This window comes from Chiloscyllium plagiosum, unplaced genomic scaffold (genome assembly GCF_037043375.1).
Source record: "Chiloscyllium plagiosum isolate Xiang-an unplaced genomic scaffold, Cpla_swu_hap1 HiC_scaffold_5, whole genome shotgun sequence".
NCBI lineage: Eukaryota > Metazoa > Chordata > Chondrichthyes > Orectolobiformes > Hemiscylliidae > Chiloscyllium > Chiloscyllium plagiosum.
In genome coordinates this window covers 95,131,794-95,141,230 of record NW_028270143.1, presented here as the reverse complement: position 1 = coordinate 95,141,230, position 9,437 = coordinate 95,131,794, and the positions used below count along the sequence as shown (strand labels likewise).

Genomic DNA, 9,437 nt, shown 5'->3' with positions numbered 1-9,437 from the left:
GAGGGAGGTTGCCTGTGATCCATCGGGAATGTGGTTTGGAGAGTTTTACATGGAGTAATGCCTCCAGTAGGTTTGTAAATCATCTCACAGACTCTCAGGCTGCTTCTAAAGTTTGCAGTTTGGGTGTTCTATATATTTGTTAAGTGTGCACGGCCTGTGCTTCAATATTTAAAGGAACTGTTACTCAACTTCTGGTTGCATTTGAGTCACATGCTTCTAATCGTTGGCAATCCTTTATGGAAGGAGGTAGAGGACACAGGCAAATCAGAGGAAATTCTTCAAGTCTACTCCTGGAATACAGATTGGCGGCCGTTCACAGCTCCTGGGTAGACACCATCTGTCAACTACTTTACACTGGCTGTTTGCCTCATTTTTGTGGTTATGTTCTTACCAGTGTGAACCTGTTGAGAGAGTACACAGTGTCAGTCCATGCAGTTATGCCCTTCCTTGAAATCAGAAGAACTGGGAGGCATAGTTGACAGTGTAATAACGAGTGTCATGTAAAATTATACATTTCCTTTTTCTCTTTGTATCATGTCGATATTCATGTCCCTTTAAAAAGGGGCATTTTAAAATTTATTTATTGGATATAGGCACCATTTGTTGGGCCAGTAGGTATTATTAATCTCTTGTTGCCCTTGAGAATGTGGTGGTGAGGTGTCTTCATATACTGTAGGTAGACCCACAATGCTTTTAGGGAGCAAGTTTTATTATTTAGTTGTATCAATCTAACTATCAAATTAAAAATGCCAATGCTAATAATTAACATCCATTAGGCACAAAAAGACAAGACTCACAAGTATGTACCATTCACAACCACAAGACATGTCAAAGCTAAAGCACATTATCACCAATGAATATTTTTGATGTGAAGTCACTGTGGTAATATAAGAAATGAGGCATCCAATTTACACACAGCAGCTCTCACAAACAACAATGTGATAATGATGAGATAATCTGTGTTATTTTTAAGATGTTGAGGACAGATAAATGCTGACTGGACACTGGAATCTGGGGAATATTGATATCCTTAGTTCCAAGGCTGAATGAAGATTCATACACATCTGCAGGTTCACAATTGAAGGACCAAAATGGGTGACAGATTTTTCGGGACTGAATAGAAGGAATCCTCCAAAACCATGACGACTAACCTTTTAATGTTTGTGAAAGGATCTGACCTCCACAATCCCATCCGCACTGACTTTGCCACTAAACTTAATACATTCAGGATTTTTTAAAAACAGGTGAACCTATGAGTAGTTGAGTAATTTTAAGTATATCCAGTAGAAGTGGCCAGCATAAATTCCATTTAATTGGTAAATGAGGACCTTGTGCATCTGTCTTAATGTCAGCAATAGCCAATCTGTGCTTTTTACTGCACCATCGTGATCTTTTCATCTTCCATCACTTGCTATTGGTCCTCTTTTCAGTCAATGGTGATACCCTGCTTTTTGTTAATATTGTGCAGAATAGGTCATGAGGAATTGCAAAATGAGAAAAGACAAATTCCAAGGCTGCTTTCTGACATCCTGGGAGTTGAATGATACCATGATAGTGGAGTCATTCATTAATCATTGTAATCAATCGCCATCAGTTAATTAACAATAGATCCAGATTTAGGAACATAGAACAGGAATAGGTTATACATTTCCTCAAGCTTTTTCTGCCATTTAATTAGATCATAGCTGATCGTGTTTTACACCATTTACCACTATGGTTCCATATCACTTATTACCATGGCCTATCAAAAATCTATCAATATCATCTTTCCAATTTTCAGCAGGTTTGGGTGAGCTCTTGCTGAGAGTTCATCCTGACATTATCCTGTCCTCTTTTAGAATTCTCCACATCGGGTTTAAAGGTAAGTGGGGAACCTCTGTGTGGTTGTCAGGCAAGATATTTAAAAATTGAAAGGGGTTATTAAATTCATTTTTAACCAAGGATTTTGGTTTGATCAGTCAATTGACCTGTTTCTTGAACTGGCAGCAAAATGTCAGGTTCACAAAGATTAGTGTACAGTGGGGTATGGTTCTTCAGTGAAGCTGAAGAGCTGCAGGGACGGTCATGATGGAAGGTTGCTGCTGAGAGCATTTCTTCTCGGAGAGTGCTTTTGGACTTGGCAGGAGATTGGCAACTTCTTGGAAGTTATTTCATTTATCTTTTTCTTCATTCATCTTCAGCCACACTTCCTTGCTGTTAGCCTTCAGTGCAACATAAAAGCAGCTTGTGTAGCTCTACCTTACACCTTTGATGAAAACTACAGTGGCATCACCGGCAACACCCAGGAGCAATTTAACACCAGCAACAGCTGTCTTCTCTTGTGCCCCATGCCACTTCATAGAATAAAACAGATTGACATGGAGAGCCACCTCCAAGAAGGTGAGATACCAGGATCGACGATCAACTGTTTTCACTATGTGTCAGTACATCTGCCTGAGGAGACTCAAGTTTTCAGGCTGCTGATCTTGCTGCTAACATCTGCAGCCTCCGCAAAGAAGACCTCCTTCCATGGGACCAGGTTGCCATGTATTGTCAGTGGTTAACATGATTCTTCTCAGTGGAATACCATGTCCAGGTCTTTGCTCCAAGGTTGTGTGCACTCCTGTTCAGCGGTGTCTTAGTGACTTGTCTGTGGATGGATGATTAAAGGTACATAATTTACATAGATGTTAAAATCATTTTGAGAATTTGTATTTCAAAGTAGAGGCAGTTGGCTAATGATTACATCTGTGAAGGGTTTTCTTTCAAAGGAAGGCTAGAGTCCTTATGGAAAGATTTGGATGAGAATATATAAGGCATGGTTAGTAAGTTTACTAAGATGACACCAAAATTGGTGACAGTGAAGATGGTTATCTAAGATTACAAAGGGATCTTGGTCAATCAGGTCAATGAACTGAAAAATGGCAGATGGAGTTCTATCTGGATAAATGCAGGGTATAGCATTTTGGTACAAAAAACAGGAATAGGGTTTATACAATTAACGGTAGGGCTTTGGGTAGTGTTGTAGAACAGAGGGACCTAGGGGTGCAGGGACATAATTCTCTGAAGTTTACGTCACAGGGTTGTTAAAAAGGCATTTTACATGCTTGCCTTCATTGCTCAGTCCTTTGAGTATAGGAGTTAGGAAATCATGTTGAGGTTGTACAGGACATTGGTGAGGCCTCTTCTGGAAATATTGTGCCCAGTTCTGGTCACTCAGTTAAAAGGAAGGATATTATCAAGCTGCAGCGGGTTCAGAAGAGAATTACCAGGATGTTGCTGGATATGGAAGGTTTGAGTCATAAAGAATGGCTGGGACCTTTTTTCACTGGAGCATGGGAGGTTGAGAGGCAATCTGAAAGAAGTTTATAAAATAATGAGAGGTATAGATACAATTAATGGTAATTGTCTTTTCCCTAGTGTGGGGGATTCCAAGATTAGGGGCCACATTTTTAAGATGGGAGGGGAGAGTTTTAAAAAAGACATGAAGTGAATTTTTTTACACAGATTTTTTTACTCTGTGTAAAAAAATTCACCTCATAACTAATAACTAATGAACTTCCTGAGAACTGATGAACTTTACTCATAACTAATGAACTTCCTGAGAAGGTGGTGGATGCAGTTACAATTACAATGTTTAAAAGACATTTGGATAGATATGTGAATAGGAAAGGTTTGAAGGGACATGAGCCAGGAGCAGGCAGTTTGGAACAGTTTAGTTTAGGATTATGTTTAGCATGGACTGGTTGGACCGAAGGGTCTGTTTCCATGCCATATGGCTCCATGACTCTATAACGGCAACTAAATGTCATAGTTTTCAGAAAACAGATGATTGCAGCCCCCTGTGATGTTGTTGGAAAATCAGTTATAGTGGGTTTTCGAAAAGTCGGGCGAGCATTTAAAGTCATTAGCTTTATCTTCATTCAGAAGAATCTAAGATTGAACAGATTTTTAAATTCAATTCAGAAGATATGTATTGAGTTAGAAGTGCTTGGTTTCTCTCCTAGAGGCAGTTTAAGGCTTTACTGGAAACAAGTCCCCTTAGCAGAAGCATTTAGTTTGTGAAACTTCCAAACCAGGTGAGAATTCTGCAGATTATTAGAACTGAGAAAGTTTAGACTCTCAGATTTGTGATAAATTCATATTATTAGACTTGAAAGATTCACAGAAATGTCTCCATAGTCAATGGCAAAGTAAGTAAGGAGTCAGTTATGTAAGAACCCTAAGGAGTGAGATAGGGCTGTAATTTCTCTGGACTTTGGTTTCTGTAACAAGAAGGTCAGGAAATATGTTGAAATTTTGCTTCGCTGTGTGTTTTCAGATCTTTGTGGCTGTCTTTTATAATTAGGTAGCCTGTTTTGTTTACAGTATGAGCGAGAGTGCAGAACAGTATAAAGGCCTCACTTCAGAGTGTTACAAGGGGACATAAATTTAAGGTGAAGGGTGGAAGGTATAGGGGAGATGTCAGGGGTAGGTTCTTTACCCAGAGAGTGGTGGGGGCATGGAATGCAGTGCCTGTGGGAGTGGCAGAGTCAGAATCATTGGCGAACTTTAAGTGGCAATTGGATAGGTACATGGATGGGTACTTAAGCTAGGACAAATGTTCGGCACAACATCGTGGGCCGAAGGGCCTGTTCTGTGCTGTATTGTTCTATGTTCTATTAAATTCGAGTATAGTATATATATGAACTTGCTTATATCAAGCTTCTTTACCACATGTTCAAAGAAAACCAATCATTTAAATTTTCACAATGGCCAACCTTCTTGAATAATTCAGTAGCACAAAGCTACAATTTTGATAAACTCTTTGAACGGTAAATTCTCCACCAGTGCAAACAACTGAGGTTGTATTTTTCTATTCCAAATTTCCATTGAATGACAATTCTGATTCATCGTTTGTCTCACCACACCTGATCTTTGTTGGATAATGGAGGTGAGGCGTGATGTTTCAAACAAAGTTGCACTATTTAATTGTATTGCCAAAGATTCAGGCCTCGATCTTCCAAGTTTGCAACCCATCTTGTAACTCCACTGATTTTGCTGAGTTCTGGTCAGGCAGGTCAAAGAACTGCTTGAAGGAGCAGGTCATCCAAAACTGCCAGCATTATACTTGGAGCTTTGGAATTACATTTTATATTCAAAATTACAAATGTGATTTAAAAAGAAAACTAGAATTTGACACTAGCAAGTCAGACAGCATCTATGGAGTGAAAAGACCAGCTTTTTAATGTATCGACCCGTTATTAGGAGGGATTGATGAATTATATATCTTTCGCATTGCAGTTTTAAGTATTGCTGCCAGTTAGGCTAAGGATAAGTAATGAGAGCCTTGTTTGTAGAAAATGTTTATGAGACAAACAATCACAAATGATTAAATCTGTCTCCTGCTGCAGTCAGGTAAACACCATTAAGTGTTCCTGTCATGTATGCAGACTTGGCCATTAACTATTATTAAATTATCCATATAGACAGAGGTGATTCAATCACCCATTTGAAATGATACTAACACATGGCAACAAAGCGTATTCTACCTATTCAGTCAAAAAGACTGATTCTAGTCAGCAGTAAACAAATTGATCACAATTGGCATGAGATAAAAAGTACAAAGAGAAATATGTTCATCAGAGAATCTCACCATATCTCTATGACATGCAATGCCATTGCTGCCCCTGAATACCATGTGTTGACATCGTAAGGGTTACCTTTGATCAGAAACAGATCTGGACCACAATTGTGGCCATAGGAAAAGATCAGAAGTTGGAAATTCTTCAACTCAAATCCTGACTCTTCAAAGTCAGTCCACTCTTTACAAGGCACAAGTTCAGAATGTGATGGAATAGCCTCCATTTTTCTGGCTTACGTATGGGCTGGCTAGTGGCATAGTGGTTTTATCAATTGACCAGTGATAAGGTCCAAAGATCCCAGCTAATGCTGTGGCACAAGGGTACAAAATCCTACCACAGCAAATTCCATTAATAGATATGGCATTTAGAAAAGTGAGTTTCATGATGTTTATGAGATGTAGTAAATATGTAGGTCCTTCAGCCCATTAGCCATTCAATATGATCTCTTGTCTCAATTCCCCACTCTTGCTCTTTATCTTGACACCTTCTGTGTCTATCAATCTTTTTCTTTCTTAAATGTATGCAGTGACTTGGCCTCCATAACTTTCTGTGGTAGAGAATACCATTGGTTCACCACCCTGTGAGTGAAAAGATTTCTCTTTATTGCAGTCCTAAATGGTCTCCCCCATATCCCGAGAATGTGATCTGCCGATGTTAATGATCTGCCAGTCAGGGGAAACAGCCACCCTGTCAGAATTTGATATGTTTAATGTGATTGCCTCCCTGCCCTACAGGAATAGTAAGTCAACCAGTACTTGACACCTGTAGCGTCTGGGAAATCCCAGTTGGAGGAAGACCAGTTTTGATGGTATGAGGCAAGAACTTTCAAAAGTTGACTGGGGGCAGATGTTCGCAGGTAACGGGAAATGGGAAGCCTTGAGAAATGAGGTAACAAGAGTTCAGAGACAGTATAATCCTGTTAGGGTGAAAGGAAAGGCTGGTAGTTATAGGGAATGCTGGATGACTAAAGAAATTGAGGGTTGGTTAAGAAAAAGAAGGAAGCATATGATCAGGTAGAGACAGAATAGATCGAGTGAGTCGTTAGAAGAATATAAAGGCAGTAGGAGTAGACTGAAGAGGGAAATCACGAGGGCAAAAAGAGGACAAGAGATAGCTTTGGCAAATAGGGTAAAGGAGAATCCAAAGCGTTTTGACAAATACATTAAGGACAAAAGGGTATCTGGGGAGAGAATAGGGCCCCTCAAAGATCAACAAAGCGGCCTTTGTGTGGAGCCGTAGGAAATGGGGCAGATACTAAAAGAGTATTTTACATCTGTGTTTATTCTGGAAAAGGACATGGAAGATATAGAATGTGGGGAAATAGATGGTGACGTCTTGAAAAATGTCCATATTACAGAGGAGGAAGTGCTGGATGTCTTGAAACGCATAAAGGTGAATAAATCCTCAGAATCTGATCAAATGTACTCTTGAACTCTGTGGGAAGCTAGGGAAGTGATTGCTAGGCCTCTAACCGGGCTATTTGTATCATCGATAGTCACAGGTGAGGTGCCGGAAGACTGGAGGTTGGCTAGCGTGATGCCACTACTAAAGAAAGATGATAAGGACAAGCCAGAGAACTATAGACAGGTGAGTCTGACATCAGTGGTGGGCAAGTTGTTGGAGGGAATCCTGAGAGACAGGATGTATATGTATTTGGAAAAGCAAGAACTGATTCGGGATAGTCAGCATGACTTTGTGCGTGGGAAATCATGTCTCACAAACTTGATTGAGTTTTTTGAAGAAGTAACAAAGAGGATTGATGAGGGCAGAGCGGTAGATGTGATCTATATGGACTTCAGTAAGGCGTTCGACAAGTTTCCCCATGGGAGACTGGTTAGCAAGGTAAGATCTCATGGAATACAGGGAGAACTTGCCATTTGGATATAGAACTGGCTCAAAGGTAGAAGACAGAGGGTGGTGGTGGAGGGTTGTTTTTCAGACTGGAGGCCTGTGACCAATGGAGTGCCACAAGGATCGGTGCTGGGTTCACTACTTTTCGTCATTTATATAAATGATTTGGATGTGAGCATAAGAGATACAGTTAGTAAGTTTGCAGATGACACCAGATTGGAAGTGTAGTGGACAGCGAAGAAGGTTACCTCAGATTACAATGGGACCTTGATCAGATAGGCCAGTGGGCTGAGGAATGTTAGGTGGAACTTAATTTAGATAAATGTGAGGTTCTGCATTTTTGGGAAAGCAAATCTTAGCAGGACTTATACACTTAATGGTAAGGTCATAGGGAGTGTTGCTGCACAAAGAGACCTTGGAGTGCAGGTTCATAGCTACGTGAAAGTAGAGTCGCAGGTAGATAGGATAATGAAGAAGGCATTTGGTATGCTTTCCTTTATTGGTCAGAGAAATGAGTACTGGAGTTGGGAGGTCATGTTGCGGCTGTACAGGACATTGGTTAGGCCATTTTTGGAATATTGCATACAATTCTGGTCTCCATCCTATCGGAACGGTGTTGTGAAACTTGAAAGGGTTCAGAAAAGATGTACAAGGATGTTGCCATGGTTGGAGGATTTGAGCTATAGGGAGAGGTTGAATAGGCTGGGGCTGTTTTCTCTGGAGCGTCAGAGGCTGATGGGTGACCTTACAGAGGTTTATAAAATCATAAGGGGCATGGATACGATAAATAGACAAAGTTTTTTCCCTGTGGTGGGTGAGTCCAGAACTAGAGAGCACAGGTTTAGGGTGAGAGGGGAAAGATATTAAATGGACCTAAGGGGCAACCTTTTCACACAGAGGGTGGTACATGTATGGAATGAGCTGCCAGAGGAAGTGGTGGAGGCTAGTACAATTGCAACATTTAAAAAGCATCTGGATGGGTATATGAATGGGAAGGGTGCTGGCAGGTGGGACTAGACTGGGTTGGGATATCTGGTTGGCATGGACGAGTTGGACCGAAGTATATCTGCTCATTGTGAACCACGAACCAGATGAATGTGGTCCATGTTTGAGCTGGGAGCTCCGTGCCTCCCATTAATTGAAATATCAGCATGACAAAATATATATGTTCAGGTATGGTGTGTATTATTCACTGTGCAATGACAACTGTATTTTGTTATAAAGTGATATAGGCAAGTTCTGTGTGGCAGAGGGCCTGGGAATGAAGGGAATCACTTCCTGTGTGTCAAGGGGGTTGAGGGGAGGGGCACCTCCTGTGTGGGAGCGGGATTGGCAGGGCTACTTCCTGTGGTATCTGCAGATCAGCTTCTTCATTATGAGGTCAATTTCATTACTACAATCTCTCTTTCCTGCTGCATGCTTCTCTCTCTAAGCTACAGACACAGCAGGTAGAGTGTTAGTCTCAACAGCATGTTGCTGGTTTCAGAATATGTAATTTCCCCTATTTCTGGTGGCATCCTTCAATGAGTTCTTCAGCTATGCATGGGGGACATCATCATCGCTCGTGCTATCCGATTCATGTGCTGCAACATGGGGTGTGACAGTGTTGTTTTCTAGTGCAGAATATACTGCAGAGGTTTTGTGTTGCCAAGCAGCAATCCAGGTGCATCTACAGTTAGAAGATATTTAGAGATTTACCTGTGTGAATAAGATCTTTTACCTTAAAGAGCAGATCAGTAGCTGCCTAACAACACTTATTGCCAGAAGGCTAATAGTTAGTGTTTCTCTGTGCAAAAAGCAGACAAGTTATTTCTTTCCAATCTTGTTCATTTTTGTGATCTGATTATCACAGATCCTGCACCAGCAGGTTACATTAAATCAAATTTTATTGAAGGCCTGTAAATGTTATCAACTTCAGATGGTCAACCTCATTTTCAATCACTTTCAAAGACTCCTGTTTCCAGTGAGCAATTTAAATACATT

General features: G+C 40.6%; 1 long non-coding RNA gene across 1 annotated transcript in view; it reads right to left on the bottom strand.

Moving 5' to 3' along the window:
- Window positions 1-433: 433 nt before the first annotated feature.
- The window catches only part of LOC122550077 (uncharacterized), a 36,281-nt gene continuing 27,277 nt past the window's right edge, over window positions 434-9,437 (bottom strand). Inside the window, exon 3 of the long non-coding RNA XR_006311738.2 lies at window positions 434-2,629. This is a non-coding gene — a long non-coding RNA (uncharacterized LOC122550077). The remainder of the gene's footprint in view (window positions 2,630-9,437) is intronic.